At 40.0% G+C, this 13,063-nt stretch overlaps 1 non-coding gene across 1 annotated transcript; it reads right to left on the bottom strand.

Moving 5' to 3' along the window:
* Window positions 1–2,130: 2,130 nt before the first annotated feature.
* On the bottom strand, window positions 2,131–2,238 carry LOC112780359 (small nucleolar RNA R71). The gene has a single exon (XR_003191201.1). It is a non-coding gene; the product is annotated as a small nucleolar RNA R71 (small nucleolar RNA).
* Between the last annotated feature and the right edge of the window lie 10,825 nt (window positions 2,239–13,063).

The raw sequence follows: 13,063 nt of genomic DNA on the forward strand, positions 1-13,063 counted from the left end.
CCTGATTCACCTGCTGAAGCTTGGCTGGCCATTGGCCATGTCTAGTGTTTTGGACCGGAGCTTTCATTGAAAGCTTGGCTGGCTAGTGAGCCATGTCTAATTCCTGGACTGAAGCTTTAGACTAAGAATGCAAGATTCCTGGAATTCATGTTAAAAATTTTGGAATCCTTATTTTTTCTTTTTCATATAATTTTCGAAAAAATCCAAAAAAATTAGAAAATCATAAAAATCAAAAATATTTTTCTGTTTCTTGTTTGAGTCTTGAGTCATGTTATAAGTTTGGTGTCAATTGCATGTGCATCTTGCATTTTTCAAAAAATCATGCATTCATAGTGTTCTTCATGATCTTCAAGTTGTTCTTGGTAAGTCTTCTTGTTTGATCTTGATGTTTTCTTGTTTTGCATCCTTAGTTGTTTTTCATGTGCATTTTTCGTTTGTTAGAGTGTAAACATTAAACAATTCTAAGTTTGGTGTCTTGCATGTTTTCTTTGCATTAAAAATTTTTCAAAATTGTGTCTATGATGTTCATCTTGACATTCAAAGTGTTCTTGGTGTTCATCTTGACATTCATAGCATTCTTGCATGCATTCATTGTTTTGATCTAAAAATTTCATGCATTGCATAATTTTCATGTTTTTCATAAAAATTTCAAAAATCAAAAAAATATCTTTCCCTTTTTCTCTCATCAAATTCGAAAATTGAGTTGACTTTTTCAAAAATTTTTAAAAATCAAAGTTGTTTCTTATGAGTCAAATCAAATTTTCAATTTGAAAATCTTATCTCTTTCAAAATCTTTTTCAAAAATCAAATCTTTTTCAAAATTCTTAGTTATTTTCGAAAATTCCAAAAATATTTTTCAAAAATCTTTTTCTTATTTTTATATCAAATTTTCGAAAATAACAATAACAATTAATGTTTTGATTCAAAAATTTCAAGTTTGTTACTTACTTGTTAAGAAAGATTCAAACTTTGAGTTCTAGAATCATATCTTGTGATTTCTTGTGAATCAAGTCATTAATTGTGATTTTAAAAAATCAAATCTTTTTCAAAAACTAATTTCAATCATATCTTTTCAAAAATATCTTCTCATCTTATCTTTTTCAAAAATTTGATTTCAAAATATCTTTTCTAACTTCCTAACTTCTTATCTTTTCAAAATTTGTTCCAACTAACTAACTAACTTTTTGTTTGTTTCTTAACTTTTTCAAAACTACCTAACTAACTCTCTCTCTCTAATTTTCGAAAATATCTTCCCTCTTTTTCAAAAATTTCTTTTTTATTAACTAATTATTTTTATTTTTGATTTTAAAAATTTTTCGAAAAAAATACAAACCTTTTTCAAAAACTTTTTTTCAAAAATCACTAACTCTTTTTCAAAATTTATTTTTGAAAATTCTCCCTCTCCCATCTTATTCTATTTATTTATTCATCTACTAACATCTCATCTCACACATCTCAACCCTCCTCACAGTTGTGTTTCTTCTATTACATTACATTCTTTGTCTCCCCCTCTTCTTCTACTCACACAGGGATCCCTATACTGTGGTATAAAGGATCTCTATTATTATTATTTTTCTGTGCCCTCTTCTTTGTCATATGAGCAGGAGCAAGGATAAGAACATTCTTGTGGAAGCAGATCCAGAACCTGAAAGGACTCTAAAAAGGAAATTAAGAGAAGCTAAAATACAACAATCCAGAGATAACCTTTCAGAAATTTTCGAACAGGAAGAGGAGATGGTAGCCGAAAATAATAATAATGTAAGGAAGATGCTTGGTGACTTTACTGCACCTAATTCCAATTTACATGGAAGAAGCATCTCCATTCCTGCCATTGGAGCAAACAACTTTGAGCTGAAACCTCAATTAGTTTCTCTGATGCAGCAGAACTGCAAGTTTCATGGACTTCCATCTGAAGATCCTTTTCAGTTCTTAACTAAATTCTTGTAGATATGTGATACTGTTAAGACTAATGGAGTAGATCCTGAAGTCTATAGGCTCATGCTTTTCCCTTTTGCTGTAAGAGACAGAGCTAGAATCTGGTTGGACTCTCAACCTAAAGATAGCCTGAACTCTTGGGATAAGCTGGTCACGGCTTTCTTAGCCAAGTTCTTTCCTCCTCAAAAGCTGAGCAAGCTTAGAGTGGATGTTCAAACTTTCAAACAGAAAGAAGGTGAATCCCTCTATGAAGCTTGGGAAAGATACAAACAGTTGACCAAAAAGTGTCCTTCTGACATGCTTTCAGAATGGACCATCCTGGATATATTCTATGATGGTCTGTCTGAGTTATCTAAGATGTCATTGGATACTTCTGCAGGTGGATCCATTCACCTAAAGAAAACACCTGCAGAAGCTCAAGAACTCATTGACATGGTTGCTAACAACCAGTTCATGTACACTTCTGAGAGGAATCCTGTGAGTAATGGGACGCCTATGAAGAAAGGAGTTCTTGAAGTTGATACTCTGAATGCCATATTGGCTCAGAATAAAATATTGACTCAGCAAGTCAATATGATCTCTCAGAGTCTGCATGGAATGCAAGCTGCGTCCAACAGTACTCAAGAGGCTTCTTATGCAGAAGAAGCTTATGATCCTGAGAACCCTGCAATAGCAGAGGTAAATTACTTAGGTGAACCTTATGGAAACACCTATAACTCATCATGGAGAAATCATCCAAATTTCTCATGGAAGGATCAAAAGCCTCAACAAGGCTTTAATAATGGTGGAAGAAATAGGTTTAGCAATAGCAAGCCTTTTCCATCATCCACTCAGCAACAGACAGAGAACTCTGAACAAAATACTTCTAATTTAGCAAATTTAGTCTCTGATCTATCTAAGGCCACTGTAAGTTTCATGAATGAAATAATATCTTCCATTAGAAATCTGGAAGCACAAGTGGGCCAGCTGAGTAAAAGGATCACTGAAATCCCTCCTAGTACTCTCCCAAGCAATACAGAAGAGAATCCAAAAGGAGAGTGCAAGGCCATTGACATAACCAAAATGGCCGAACCTGTAAGGGAAGGAGAAGACGTGAATCCCAAGGAGGAAGACCTCCTGGGACGTCCAGTGATCAATAAGGAGCTTCCCTCTGAGGAACCAAAGGACTCTGAGGCTCATCTAGAGACCATAGAGATTCCATTGAACCTCCTTATGCCCTTCATGAGCTCTGATGAGTATTCCTCTTCTGAAGAGAATGAGGATGTTACTGAAGAGCAAACTGCCAAGTTTCTTGGTGCAATCATGATGCTGAATGCCAAATTATTTGGCATTGATACTTGGGAAGTTGAACCTCCCTTGTTCATCAATGAACTAAGTTATCTGGATCAACTGACATTACCTCAGAAGAAACAGGATCCTGGAAAGTTCATAATATCTTGTACCATAGGCACCAGGATTTTTAAGGCTCTGTGTGACCTTGGTTCAGGAATAAACCTCATGCCCCTCTCTGTAATAGAGAAACTGGGAATCTATGGGGTGCAAGCTGCTAAAATCTCATTAGAGATGGCAGACAATTCAAGAAAACAGGCATATGGACAAGTAGAGGACGTGTTAGTAAAGGTTGAAGGCCTTTACATCCCTGCTGATTTCATAGTCCTGGATACTGGAAAGGAAGAGGATGAATCCATCATCCTAGGAAGACCTTTCCTGGCCACAGCAAGAGCTGTGATTGATGTTGACAGAGGTGAACTAGTCCTTCAATGGAATGATGACTCCCTTGTGTTTAAAACTCAAGGATCTCCCTCTGCAACCATGGAGAGGAAGCATGAAAAGCTTCTCTCAAAGCAGAGTCAACCCAAGCCCCCACAGTCAAACTCTAAGTTTGGTGTTGGGAGGCCACAACCAAACTCTAAGTTTGGTGTTGAACTCCCATATCCAAACTCTAAGTTTGGTGTTGGAGAGTCTCAACAATGCTCTGAACATCTGTGAGGCTCCATGAGAGCCCACTGTCAAGCTATTGACATTAAAGAAGCGCTTGTTGGGAGGCAACCCAATGTTTATTTATCTAATTTTGTTTTTGTTTTTCATGTTTTATTAGGTTCATGATCATGTGGAGTCACAAAATAAATATAAAAATTGAAAACGGAATCAAAAACAGCAGAAGAAAAATCACACCCTGGAGGAAGCATCTGCCTGGCGTTCAACGCCAGAACAGAGCATGGTTCTGGCACTGAACGCCCAAAATGGGCAACATCCTGGCGCTGAATGCCCAGAACAAGCATGGTTCTGGCGTTCAACGCCAGAAATGGCAATAAATGGGCGTTGAACGCCCAAAATGGGCACCAACCTGGCGCTGAACGCCCAGAGTTGTGTGCAAGGGAATTTTGCATGCCTAAATTGGTGCAGGGATGTAAATGCCTTGACACCTCAAGATCTGTGGACCCCACAGGATCATCTCAGGATCTGTGGACCCACAGGATCATCTCAGGATCTGTGAATCTCACAGGATCCCCACCCACCTCACCCTCTATCCCTCCATTCATGACCATCCCTTCTGTTTTCCATCCACCACTCACATCCATACACACATCCCTCCATCTCCTCCATATCTTCTTCTTCTTCTATTCCTTCTTCTTTTGCTTGAGGGCGAGCAACATTCTAAGTTTGGTGTGGTAAAAGCATAAGCTTTTTATTTTTCCATTACCATTGATGGCACCTAAACCTCTAAAAGAGGGGAAGGGAAGACAAAGGCTTCCACCTCCGAGTCATGGGAGATGGAAAGATTCATCTCAAGGGTCTATAGCTCAGTGGTAGAACATGTGGCTGCAAATCAAGAGATCCCTGAGATACCTCAGGGGAGGCACTTCCCTCCACATAAATATTAGGAGCAAATCAACACCTCCCTAGGAGAATTAAGTTCCAACATGGGACAATTAAGGGTGGAACATCAAAAGCACTCCATCATCCTTCATGAAATAAGAGAAGATCAAAAAGCAATGAGGGAGGAGCAACAAAGACAAGGAAGAGACATAGAAGAGCTCAAGGACATCTTTGGTTCCTCAAGAAGGAAATGCCACCATCACTAAGGTGGATTCATTCCTTGTTCTTATTTCTTCTGTTTTTCGTTTTCTATGTTATGTGCTTATCTATGTTTGTGTCTTCATTACATGATCATTAGTAGTTAGTAACTATGCCTTAAAGTTATGAATGTCCTATGAATCCATCACCTCTCTTAAATGAAAAAATGTTTTAATCCAAAAGAACAAGAAGTACATGAGTTTCGAATTTATCCTTGAACTTAGCTTAATTATATTGATGTGGTGACAATGCTTCTTATTTTCTGAATGTATGCTTGAACAGTGCATATGTCTTTTGAAGTTGTTGTTTAAGAATGTTAAATATGTTGGCTCTTGAAAGAATGATGACTAGGAGACATGTTATTTGATAATCTGAAAAATCATAAAAATGATTCTTGAAGCAAGAAAAAGCAGCAAAGAACAAAGCTTGCAGAAAAAAAAAATAGGCGAAAAAAAAATAGAAAGAAAAAGCAAGCAGAAAAAGCCAAAAGCTCTTAAAACCAAGAGGCAAGAGCAAAAAGCCAATAACCCTTAAAACCAAAAGGCAAGGGCAAATAAAAAGGATCCCAAGGCTTTGAGCATTAGTGGATAGGAGGGCCTAAAGGAATAAAATCCTGGTCTAAGCGGCTAAACCAAGCTGTCCCTAACCATGTGCTTGTGGCGTGTAGGTGTCAAGTGAAAACTTGAGACTGAGCGGTTAAAGTCAAGGTCCAAAGCAAAAAAAGAGTGTGCTTAAGAACGCTGGATACCTCTAATTGGGGACTTTAGCAAAGCTGAGTCACAATCTGAAAAGGTTCACCCAATTATGTGTTTGTGACATTTATGTATCCGGTGGTAATACTGGAAAACAAAGTGCTTAGGGCCACGGCCAAGACTCATAAAGAAGTTGTGTTCAAGAATCATCATACTGAACTAGGAGAATCAATAACACTATCTGAACTCTGAGTTCCTATAGATGCCAATCATTCTGAACCTCAATGGATAAAGTGAGATGCCAAAACTATTCAAGAGGCAAAAAGCTATAAGTCCCGCTCATATGATTGAAGCTCTGTTTCATTGATAGTTTGGAATTTATAGTATATTCTCTTCTTTTTATCCTATTTGATTTTCAGTTGCTTGGGGACAGGCAACAATTTAAGTTTGGTGTTGTGATGAGCGGATAATTTATACGCTTTTTGGCATTGTTTTTAGTATGTTTTTAGTAGGATCTAGTTACTTTTAGGGATGTTTTTACTAGTTTTTATGTTAAATTCACATTTCTGGACTTTACTATGAGTTTGTGTGTTTTTCTGTGATTTTAGATATTTTCTGGCTGAAATTGAGGGACTTGAGCAAAAATCAGATTCAGAGGTTGAAGAAGGACTGCTGATGCTGTTGGATTCTGACCTCCCTACACTCAAAATAGATTTTCTGGAGCTACACACCTCGAAATGGCGCGCTTCTAATTGCGTTGGAAATTAGACATCCAGGGCTTTCCAGAAATATATAATAGTCCATACTTTGGCCAAGAATAGATGACGCAAACTGGCTTTCAACGCCAGCTCTCTGCCTAAATCTGGCGTGCAGCGCCAGAAAAGGAGCCAAAACCAGAGTTGAACGCCCAAACTGGCACAAAAGCTGGCGTTCAACTCCAAGAAGGACCTCTACACATGCAACACTCAAGCTCAGCTCAAGCACACAGCAAGTAGGCCCCGGAAGTGGATTTATGCATCAATTACTTACTTCCGTAAACCCTAGTAGCTAGTTTATTATAAATAGGACCTTTTACTATTGTATTAGGTATCTTTTGATCAGCTTTTAATCTTTGGATGCCTGGTTCTTAGATCAGAGGGGCTGGCCTCTCGACCATGCCTGGACCTTTCACTTATGTATTTTCAACGGTAGAATTTCTACACTCCATAGATTAAGGTGTGGAGCTCTGCTGTTCCTCAAAGATTAATGCAAAGTACTACTGTTTTCTATTCAATTCATCTTGTTTCGCTTCTAAGATACCCATTCGTACTTCAATCTGAATGTGATGAACGTGACAATCACCATCATTCCCTATGAACGCGTGCCTGACAACCACGTCCGTTCTACCTTCGACTGAATGAGTATCTCTTAGATCTCCTAACCAGAATCTTCGTGGTGTAAGCTAGAATGATGGCGGCATTCAAGAGAATCCGGAAAGTCTAAACCTTGCCTATGGTATTCCGAGTAGGATTCAATGAATGAATGACTGTGACGAGCTCCAAACTCGCGATTGCAGGGCGTTAGTGACAGACGCAAAAGGATAGTAAATCCTATTCCAGCATGATCGAGAACCGATAGATGAATAGCCGTGCCGTGACAGGGTGCGTTGACCATTTTCACTGAGAGGATAAGATGAAGCCATTGACAAGGGTGATGCCTCCAGACGATTAGCCGTTCCGTGACAGGGCATTGGATCATTTTCCCGAGAGATGACCGAAAGTAGCCATTGACAGTGGTGATGTATCACATAAAGCCAGCCATGGAAAGGAGTAAGACTGACTGGATGAAGATAGCAGGAAAGCAGAGGCTCAGAGGAACGAAAAGCATCTCCATTCGCTTATCTGAAATTCTCACCAATGATTTACATAAGTACCTCTATCCCTATTCTATTATTTATTTTCAAAAACCCATTACTGTTTGATATCCGCCTGACTGAGATTTACAAGGTGACCATAGCTTGCTTCATACCGACAATCTCCGTGGGATTCGACCCTTACTCACGTAAGGTATTACTTGGACGACCCAGTGCACTTGCTGGTTAGTTACACGGAGTTGTGAACCATGGTCTTGGCATCATGTTTTTGGCGCCATTACCAGGGAAAGAAAGAGCAATGAATTTTACATAATTAAAGTGTAATCACGATTCCGCGTACCACTTATGCGTCTAAAACTTTAGATGCTGCTCAGTCCAATTACACTACCACTGAGAAAGAGCTTCTTGCTATTATTTTTGTTCTGGATAAATTCTGAGCCTATTTACTTGGTGCGAAGGTAGTTGTGTATTCAGACCACGCAGCTCTAAGGTATTTATTATCTAAAAAGGAGTCCAAACCAAGGCTTATACGTTGGATACTGCTATTACAAGAATTTGATTTAGAAATTAAGGACAGGAGTGGTAACCAAAATTTAGTGGCAGACCACTTGAGTCGCCTTGAGCACATTACAGATGACTTCACTCCTATGCTGATAATTTCCCATTTGATAACCTGCAAGCAGTATCCGAGATAGTCCCTTGGTGTGCGCCTGTAGCTAATTATCTAGCTAGCCGCACTTTTCCTCCACACTTTTCTAAGCATCAGAGAGACAAGCTGAAAAGCGAGTCTAAATATTATATATGGGATAACCCATATTTATGGAGATGTGGCACTGACCAGATAATTAGGCGGTGTGTGCCTCAATCAGAATTCCAGTCCATCTTAGAGGTCTGTCACTCATCTGAGAGTGGAGGACATTTTGGCCCTCAAAGAACTACTAGAAAAATATTAGACTGTGGATTCTGGTGGCCTACTCTTTTTAAGGACGCTGCTGAATTTTGTAGATCTTGTTTTCCATGCCAGAAATTTGGTAATATATCCAGGAGGGATGAGATGCCTCAACAAATTATGCTTTTCTGTGAAATTTTTGATGTTTGGGGCATTGACTTCATGGGTCCATTCCCAAATTCCAATGGTTATTTTTATATATTGTTAGTTGTGGATTACGTTTCCAAATGGGTGGAAGCAATTCCTACCCGCACCAATGATGCTAACACTGTTGTTTCCTTTGTGAGAAATCATATTATTTGTCGCTTTGGATCACCACGAGCAATCGTGAGCGATCAAGGCACCCACTTTTGTAACAGGAGACTAACAGGACTAATGAAGAAGCATGGAATAATTCATAAAGTTGCAACAGCCTACCATCCTCAGACTAATGGGCAAGCCGAGGTGTCAAATAGAGAGATAAAGCGTATCTTGCAGAAGATAGTCAAACCTCATAGAAGAGACTGGAGCACCAGGCTACAAGATGTACTCTGGGCATACAGAACAGCATACAAAACACCCATTGGGATGAGTCCTTTCCGCTTAGTTTATGGAAAAGCTTGTCATCTCCCTGTTGAAGTAGAGCACAAAGCCTTTTGGGCAGTAAAGGAATGCAACATGGGAATTGGGGGAGCCAGAGATGAAAGGAAGTTGCAACTGCAAGAAATGGAAAGCCTTCGCCTAGAAGCTTATGAGAACTCAAGACTATACAAGGAGAAGATGAAGGTTGTACATGATCAGCACATCAAGAGGAAAGAGTTCCAACCTGGGGACTCAGTCCTCCTTTACAAGTCTCGACTGAGGCTTATGCCAGGCAAGTTGAGATCTAGATGGGAAAGTCCATACAGAGTAGAGAAAGCCGAACCATACGGAGTTTATCACCTTAGCCATCCTTCAAGATCTGAACTTATCGAAGTTAATGGACATCGTTTAAAGCTGTACCATGGCGAGAAGCGGAAGAAAGACAAGGAGCTCGAGATCTTCCGCTTGGAAGATCCCCACATAGCCGAAGACTGAGCTAGTGGAGCATCCAACTTACGGACGTTAAAGCAAAGTGCTAGGTGGGAGACAACCCACCATGGTATGATCGTTCTTTTCTTTATTCTTAGTTTTCTTATTTAATAACTCTTCTCTTCATTAGTACATTTCGTGCATCTGCATTTACAAACGTTTATTTAAAAAAAAAAATTGAGCACGCGACGCGACCGCATCAGCGATGCGTCCGCGTCGCAAAGAGATGGGAGACAATATTAATATGAACAAAAAGTTACGCAGGAGCAGCGCTGGAGGCGTGCCAATGGCACAAATCGTCCCACGCGACCGTGTCATATGGGAATAATGGCCTCCCACGCGACCGCGTGCCCCACGCGGCCGCGTGCCCCACGCGGCCGCATGCCCTGGATTTCGACGTAAAAGGGTGTACAACCAATTATTGTGCTAGAGTGGTGCTGAATTGGTGCTGAACGCACAATTCTACCCACGCGGCCGCGTGACCCACGCGACCGCGTCATTCACGCGATCGCATGCCCCATGCGATCGCGTCACTTAAAATTCGGCACTAATAATAATTTGAACAGAGAGTTGTGCGAACGCGAGGCTGCCCTCGCGCCAGTAGCATAGATTGTGTCACGCGACCGCGTGACCGACGCGACCGCGTCAATCCACTTCAGCGCAAGTCACGCGACCGCGTGCCCTACGCGTCCGCGTCGCTTGCGCCGCACAGCTCATCCTAATTTGCCAATTATCATATCTTTTTCTCCCCAAATCCTATTTTCTCTTTTCCCTCCTTATTTCTTCCCCCTCCCTTCTTCCCTTCTTCCTTCTTTTTCACTTTTTACTCTCCCTCACCCCCATTAACAAGGTTTTTCTTTTACTTCTCCCCTCACTACTTTTCTATTATTCTTCTCATTTTTATATGTCATCTTCTTTTCTTTTCTTTTTACCTTTATTATTCATATTTTCTTTTTCTTTCTCTTTCCTTTTTACTTGGTGTTATCAATTTATGTGAGTCATTATTTATTGCTTGTGGATTGCTGTAAATCTGTTTGACAATTATATATCACTTTTTTAGGGATTACTGGCATGTTCTAATTCTTACTTTAAAGAGTTTCTTCTACATGCATGCTATGTGTTTGTGAAAAAGCCCATATGGCATTATGAACTTCTCTACATCTTTCTACTCTAATATTCAATGCTTGCTTTTCACAAATTCCCTTTACTATTTTATTCATTAAATTTAATTGTCAATACAAACGTGATGGTTCGTTACGAGTGATAACATATTTAAATTGGACATTGAATGCTTGATCTATGCTACTCATGCCTTTGCCTGCATGCCAATAAACCTCTTGCATTTCATTGTCCTACATGCACTTGCTATATTTCCATTGATGAACTTTTCACATATAATCCGGACCATGTGTTAACGTCTTCTTCTTTATTGTGCATTGATTATCACTTACACCACCCTCTTCCTCGCCCTATTCCTTTCAATTTATTTTACTCTCTCTTCCCTTTTTCAGGATGGCCACCAAGAAAGGAAAGGAGAAAGCTACTCCCAAACAACTAGCAAGAAGAGGTACAAAAAGAGCATTAGTGGCAGAACCCTCTTCAACTGCAGTCAAGCCCTCAACAAAAAGGATTAAGAGGATTATAAAGGTTGATGAAAAAGAAAAAACCTTCCCAGCAAAGGACACTGCGCGATTTCCCAATCGCTACTGTGAGCAGATGTTCCCCATTCTAGCTGAACGGAGTTACAACAACGAACACCTTCTTATCCTCCCGCGCAATATTGCTACTTTTGTTGAGCCGCAAATTGCACGAAGACAATGGGGCTTCCTACAGAGACAACCGAGGCAGATCAATCTTTCTTGGGTAGTCGAGTTCTACTCTAACTTCTACCTGCCAACCCTGCAGTCTATCTTTGTCCGTCAGAAGCAAGTCCCCATTACAGAAGAAGCCATTCAGAAAGCTCTAAGTCTTCCCACTATTCCAGAAGGATTGGACACCTTTCAAGAAGCCGCACTCAAGCGTCAGATGTACCAATTTGACTGGGATGCTATTCTCAGAGTTATCGCATTACCTGGCAGCAGATGGATCTACGAATACCATCGTACCCGCCCTAAGGGAATCTCGGCTTCAGCACTTACATTGGAGGCTCGCGTCTGGGCACATATCATGTCCCATTACGTCTTTCCGAGCACTCACGAGTCCTCCTTTACTGCAGACATGGCCGTTCTACTATGGTGCATCCTTACAGACCAACCTCTGAATCTACCAAGACATATCCGGAATGCCATGGGACACGTACAAATTGCGGGCAACCTACCTTTTCCTGCCTTGGTCTCAGATCTTGTCTCAGCCGCCGGAGTCTCCTTCAGAGCTGGGGACACCAAAGCCATGCTTCCACGGGATGATCAGTATGTCCCCAATGGGAAGTACCTTAGACTTCCAGCAGCCACTATTAGCCAGCATACTGAACCAGTTGAAGATATTCCTTCTTCAACACCACAAACACCTACAACAACCCAACTGCTCCATCAGATACTTGAAAGGTTGGGTCGGCAGGAACACAAAGCTAAGATGAGAGAGCGCCGTAATGAGCGCCGATTCAAACACCTCAAGGAGCTACTCAAGGGACACTTCAAGGACTCAGACACCCCGGACTCCACTTCCTTTACCAGCACAGGGAGCCATGATGATCCCGAATATAGAGATACTGCTACCAGCCCACCTTTGTTCTTGACAGATGGCACCGAAGACGGTGCAAAGCCTTAAGTGTGGGGAGGTCGGTCAGTACCTGACTTTCGGAGGTAATTTCTCTTCCCTATACACCAATAAATTAGGATATTTAGTTAGTTTTTCTTTTGTGGAATAGGATAAATTGCATAGTAATAGATTAGTTGCATGCATGTTCTGCTTGATTGAAAAGACAATAAGTTTCTTCTAAGACTCTATCTTTGGAACAAAATTTCACTAATTTTAATTAAAACTTTTATGTTAAATTTGCTTGAAGTTGTATTTGGAACATGATTTTTGAGCTAAAGAACACACAACCTATGAGATTTGAGCCTTTATGAATGGTTACATTATTTAACCATAATTATTTTATTCTTGTGTGTTTACTTCTCTATGATTGTAATCTATATTTTGTTTCATCTTATATGTCCAATGTTTATTATATTTACATGCTTGCATATGATTGAGGCCATTATTTGTTTAGCTTACTATCCAAAATAAGCCTACCCTTTTAATTACCTTTGTTAGCCACTTTGAGCCTTTAAATCCCATTTATTCTATATTTTACCACATCACTAGCCTTAAGCGGAAAAACAATTAAATGTCCCAAATTGAATCTTTGGTTAGCTTAAGATAGAATTGTGAGTGCTATTTAAGTATGGGAAATTGTGGGAACAAAGGATAATAAAGGAATGAGTCATGATAATATACTGGGAATTTGGATAGTTACTCATGTGAAACTTTAAGAATTAAAACTCTATGTGCATTGATAAGCTATGT

Source organism: Arachis hypogaea, chromosome 19, assembly GCF_003086295.3.
Source record: "Arachis hypogaea cultivar Tifrunner chromosome 19, arahy.Tifrunner.gnm2.J5K5, whole genome shotgun sequence".
NCBI lineage: Eukaryota > Viridiplantae > Streptophyta > Magnoliopsida > Fabales > Fabaceae > Arachis > Arachis hypogaea.